We start from the raw sequence: 6,271 nt of genomic DNA on the forward strand, positions 1-6,271 counted from the left end.
TTACACATTTCTGTTTATAATACTTTCCATGAGGTCTTTGCATGTGAAGCACTGAAACACAGAAAAAAATCTGATTAGATACTTCACACCAGTGATTTCACATTTCAAAGTGGCTCACAAAAAATAATACCCTTATTATCATGAGATAGTGAAAATGTCTCTTAGTACAAAAGCCTAAAAGTTTGGGGATCACAAAATAATTGAGCAAATGGAAAAGCTTAGAAAACAATGTTCTTAGAAGCCCTAGCTAAGTGTATTGGCTTCATCAGTGGAGGGAGATCAAAACTTTTTGATATAGATTGTCTTAATATTTGTGCTACCTAAAGTGATTTTATAGAGCCAATTTGGCTCACTACAATGCAGAACTGATTGAATGGAATATCAAAATAAGTTCCACATCCAAATGATGCAACTTAAAAGAGTTTTAAAGGAGAAACCATGAAGGTTTAGCAGTGGGGAAGGCCTTATAGTGCTTCAGCTTCACTAGACTTGAAGCCAAGAAGCTGTGATTAATTGGATATCCGGCAAGAGTTAAGAGGACATAGAAGTAGAAAATGCAAGCATTGTCCTTTGTAACAAACACTGTCATCCAAGGCATGGGTGATTTAACTCTATTCTCCCCCATTCATCTTGTTGAGCAAATGCAAGACAAGAGAAAAATAATCTATTGAAACAATTTTGCAAAAATGACTTCACTGTTCCTGATATGATATCTAAGGAGAGTCTAAAGAGAGAAGATAAAATGGAGTATTCTTCAGTTTCCCCTAAGCATCTTGTTAGCAAAATATAACTTTGAGTTAGAAGTGATTGAACCAAAAAGTGTTGGAGTACTTATTTTTGTTGGCACTTTAGACACAGAAGATTTTCAAGGTAAAAGAAAAAAGAATAGCCATATATTTGTGATCACAGCTTCTTGGACTGTCTCCAGTCCAAGAGACTGGAGACAAAGTTTTACATTAGAGTTTGTCCTGATTAACATAAATGTTAGGTTTTCATGGCAACAAGTGCAAGGGGGAAGTTTATTGGACTCGCTTGAATAAGTAAGCAGCATGATAGAAAAAAAATGGGGGCTGGGAAGGTGGCTCAGTGGTAGAGCGCTTGCCTTGCATGCCTGAAGCCCTGGGTTCGATTCCTCAGCACCACATAAGCAAAAAGAAAAAAGCTGAAAGTGGCGATGTGGCTCAAGTGGTAGAGTGCTAGCCTTGAGCTGAAGATCTTAGGGATAGCACCCAGGCCCAGAGCTTAGGCTCCACAACCGGACCCCCCCCAAAAAAAGATGTAAAATAAATACACAATAAATAATATAGTAGGTTTAGGAAGGTTGCTCAATAGTTTAGTGCTTACCTTGCATGCATGAGGGCCTGGGTTCAATTCCTCAGCACCACATAAGCAGAAAAAAATAGCCAAAAGTGGCTCCAGTGGTGGATTGCTATTCTTGAACTGAATAGTTGAGGGACAGTGCCTAGGCCCAGACTTCAGGCCCCATGACCAACAAAAACAAACAAATAAATGGGTCCTGGAAGGTGGCTCAGTGGTAGAGCGCTTGCCTTGCATTCATGAGGCCCTGGGTTCGATTCCTCAGCACCACATAAGTAAAAAGAAAAAAGCCGGAAGTAGTGCTGTGGCTCAAGTGGTAGAGTGCTTGCCTTGAGCTGAAGAGCTCAGGGACAGCGTTCAGGCCCAGAGTTTAAGCCCCACCACCGACAAAAAAGAAAAGAAAAGAAAAGAAAAAAATTGAAAATAATATTTAGTGAATTACTTTGACCAATTACTTTGTCAGAACAAAGAAGGAAATATATAATTCAAAATCATTGACTTAAAAGTATGAAGAGAGAGTAGTGAAGAGAGATGAAAGAAAACATAGAGAATTGTTTTCTCTCCAGTGTAGTAACGGGTCCTTGATCTTGTTTATTTCATTCTATCTTCACAAGCTATCAAGTATGTCTCAGTACTGGAGTGTCCAGTTCAGACAAAGAGAACTCGCAGAAGAAAGATAGTATTTGCAGCAGATGTAGGTGATTTATAACTTTAGACAATCTATTTAAATCTGTTCAAAATTCTCACCTACCGTAAACTTCCCTCTTTGAATATCTTTGTTTGCTTTTCCCAAAACTGCCTTCCATTAACAGCTTAAATTTTTGAGAGGTCATGCTCATACTCTCTAAAGATTGCTGTTTGGTTGTGATTTTCGTGTGTTCTTTAACTGAATTTCAAAAGGTTGTGCAAGTGTGTTACAATTAAATATGTCCATTTAATTGTCCAATGCCCCTGGATCAGATTCACTCCTTCTATTATTGTCAATCAACCCCTTCTCCAAGATTTATTTCAGATTTACCACTTCCTTTATCACATGTGTACATTGACTATTCTAGCTGTACTTGTCCCTTGTTCCATTTTTCATTCATTCTATGTCTTTACTATTATTCCTCTCTGCTTTCAACTTCCTGATAATCGTTCTGTTAAACTGTCTGTTAATACTTTGAAAGGTTTATTTTCATTCTTTGGAGATTCAATCCTGTATATACTTGAACTTATGTCAACTTACATTTCCATAATTTGTTCATCTGCAATAATAATGTGCAAGACTGGAGATGTGAAGCCCCTAGACTTGATTTTATTCTCATTCATTTGAAAGATTAATCTTTAGTCAACAAGAAAGTTTAAAAATGGCTTAGAATGTATTCCTATCAGTTTTTATAAATGTCTATGTACAATGGTGTGTGATTATTTTACTTTCTATGGGATAATATTTTCTACTACCTATAAGTTTTGGAAAAAGAAGAAAATTAAAATTTACTACTATAGAGGAATATGATAGAAATAGAAGACAGATTTTATGTTTGTCACATCTCTGATGAGTATCCATATTCAAGACTTACTATGTTAGACTTATAGGGAAAACATAAAACAACGTATGATAAGGCAACTATTTGTGGCTTTTTAAAATGTACCTTATTAAGTGATGAAATTTACTTTATTAGCTAATGTTTGCGTTTGAAATTTGGGAGGTTGATCTATTTAACATATTTCTGGAAGGCACCTACTGAACAACACAAATGGTGGGTGGTATTATTTCTACACTTTAATGAGTGGTTGAAACAATGGCATTAGTGTTGGGTAAATAAATCAACTCTATTGTAACTTGCTCCCTACACTTGAAAAGCTTATAATGTCACTGAGTATCATCTATTTGTCAAATGTTATTTTGGCGATTGTGATATTTAAAAGTTTATTTGAAAAAAAAATACACTTTCAGGAGATTAAATGTTTTGAGAATGACAACATTTTATACCACAGAACCAAGTTTTACTGGAGTACCAAAGTTTTGAAGCACTAAGGATCTTCACAATTAATGTTTTTCTGGATTACATTTGACCTCTAAGTCAAGTTTTCCGGGCCTGGTTAGACCAATTACAGATCTATTTTTCCAGGTAATATTTTCTGGGCCCACTAATGCTGGACTGAAATCTTTCATTAATCATTAGGGGAGGGGTATTAAAAATAATTTTGTGACACTTTGTGATGTTGTTCACTGATATGGTCTGGTCATCTGTAAATTGAAAATTTGAATTACAGTACTTTCTCTCAGATTTTATGATCTCATCCTTCATTTTAAGTTCGTTGCATTTCACAATTGCTTACTGCTAATTCCTTCTTCTCAAAGAATTGAGGCCCTAAAATATTATAGGAAATGAGAAATTAAGATGAGTCTTCAATTACATTCTGTTGGCATGTTGTATGGGCCTAGGTGAGAAGTCTTGCACCTGTTATCTGATGATGCAGGTAACTGGGACCTAGGATCCTAGGACTCATGGGTCCTGCAGAAGAATAATATCTTTTAGAGATCATATCAGCAAAATTTGGGTATAATCAGTAGGAATGCTTCAGAAATATGGAGAAAAACATTTTGGAACCAGCGAGTTAAAACCATGAACAGGGCAGCAGACTAAAATCCCTTATAGATTAGAGGAAAACAACATTTTTTTACCATGTGAATTCAGAAGACCAAGAACACTTAGAAGGTATCACAAGCTTATACTCAAGACATTACATTGATTCTCTTTATATTCCGATATATATTCTAAACCTAATTATTTATTTTTTTATTTTATTTATTTTGGGGGGGGGGGGTGTTCCGGTCGTGGGGCCTGAACTCTGGGCCTGGGTGCTGTCCCTCAGCTCTTCAGCTCAAGGCTAGCGGTCAAACCACTTGAGCCACAGCGCCATTTCTGGCTTTTTTCTTTTTGCTTATGTGGTGATGAGGAATCGAATCCAGGGATCAGTTATGCAAGGAAAGCGCTCTACCACTGAGCCACCTTCCCAGCCCTAAACATAATTATTTATATTCCAATTCTATTCATTGGAATAAATAATTATCAATTTATTTATCAAATTATCAATTAATTCTAGTAAGTTTCACTGTGTGAAATATAAAATCAGCAAATATAAAATAAAATATATATCTATGTATAAAATAATAAAAAAACAGCACATGTTTTACATTGTTCTGTGGTGGTTAGGGTATTAAAGACAACTTTGTTTTAAAGTAATATTGCATTATCTCTACCACAGTATTTTGTAGAGCTAGACCTAAAGTTTTACCATTTGTGGATTTACAGTCTGGAGACAAGAGGAAACACTGTGATTAAAGGATTACTAATTTAAGGCCTAATATCGAGGAGAAACACATGGACTTCTCCTGGAGCTATGGACATATTTGTTGATAGAAAGACAGTAGTGTAAGTTCCTTCCTGGTTGGAAGGTAGACAGACCATGACATTAGGTAATCATGCATATGAACAATTTTTCACCTTCTTGGCTTTAGCTACTTTTGAAATGGTAGGTATCATAAACAATTATATTTTTATAAAATACCTTCTGGTCTGAACAGTTCTGTCTGAACTGTTCATCTCTCTATGATCCCTTGTAACTAAGATTAGTTTTCTTCCAGTAAGACAAAGTATGATTTCAGGGTAAGATATTCTGGTTGGTCTGTTCCTACATGGAAGAAGGGTAAAGGGTCAGGTAGACATTTGTGCCAGTAAGACCTCATTTGGGAAATTTTAAGCTGGAGAAGTTTAGAAGTAGCTCTTAAGCAAGGTTTACTTTGGATCCATTAGCTCCACAAAGCTAACTCAGTTGGACAAATAAGTACTTGAAAAAGCCATCACTTTTGGACCTAGCTATAAATGCTTCAAAGTATGATCAAATCTAAAATGAAAAAAGATTTAAAATAGTCAGTGACAAAAAATTGCAAATGTGAGCAATCGACGAAACAATATAATTTTTCCACTATATACACAATTTTAGGAAAAATCAATCAATAGTATTGTTAGGAACAATAAGGTTTCCTTGTTACAAATAGGCACGTAAAGATATAAGCCTATATGAAGATTGCATCATTAACTACTTAAATTTAGAGGATACTACATGCTTCAGCAGCACGTCTACACAAATTAAAACAATACAGAGATTAACATGGCACTTGCACAAGGATGAAATGAAAATTTGTATAGTATTCCATATTTTTCATTCTTCAGATGCAAGAAATGAAAAGCAGTTGTTAAAAAGTTGATTACATAATTACAAGAGTAACAATACATGTAAGTCCTAGAATTAAAGGTTAGTTTCATATCAGTGTATTAAATCTTCACCTCAGAAATGCCTTTACATAGCATAACCTTTACAAAACTTTTGAAATTAGTTAAATTCTCATTTTATCCCAAAGAAATATACTAGTATAAGGACCTAGAAAAAAAAAGGAATCTTTAACTTTATATATGGAATGCAATCTTACAGTACACATTTATTAATGTACCTATGTATTACAAAACAATGTAGAATTCAAATTATATCTAGGAGAGAATGAAATAGATTATGGATATTATGCAAACACAGAATATAGAATATTTAAAAATATCCTTTTTTCAGACAAGCACAAGAAATATCTTTAGTTTTTGTACTACTCATTTCAACAGATAAATTCAAATTATTTCTGATTTAAAATAATCACAAACTCTGCAGAAATCATTATACATGTATACAAAAACAAACTCTTGAATATACTTTAACATCAAAATCAGACAATTCACTTGGAAGAATTCCCCAGAATTTTTACAGGAAGATATTGTTGTTATTTGGATTGTGAAAATATTTTCTATGGACACAAAGAATGGAAGGGCACTTTCATGCAATTGTTTCGAACATATTTATAAGATGATTTCTTTGTTGTTTGTATGTCCCTCCCCCATGGCATAACCCCTGCTTTCAC

At 34.6% G+C, this 6,271-nt stretch overlaps 1 pseudogene; it reads left to right on the top strand.

Annotated features, from left to right (window-relative positions):
• The first annotated feature begins 5,430 nt into the window (after positions 1-5,430).
• Positions 5,431-5,530, top strand: LOC122099091 (annotated as a pseudogene).
• Positions 5,531-6,271: the final 741 nt, after the last annotated feature.

This window comes from Dipodomys spectabilis, unplaced genomic scaffold (assembly GCF_019054845.1).
Source record: "Dipodomys spectabilis isolate Male_0828 unplaced genomic scaffold, ASM1905484v1 ptg000502l, whole genome shotgun sequence".
Taxonomy (NCBI): domain Eukaryota; kingdom Metazoa; phylum Chordata; class Mammalia; order Rodentia; family Heteromyidae; genus Dipodomys; species Dipodomys spectabilis.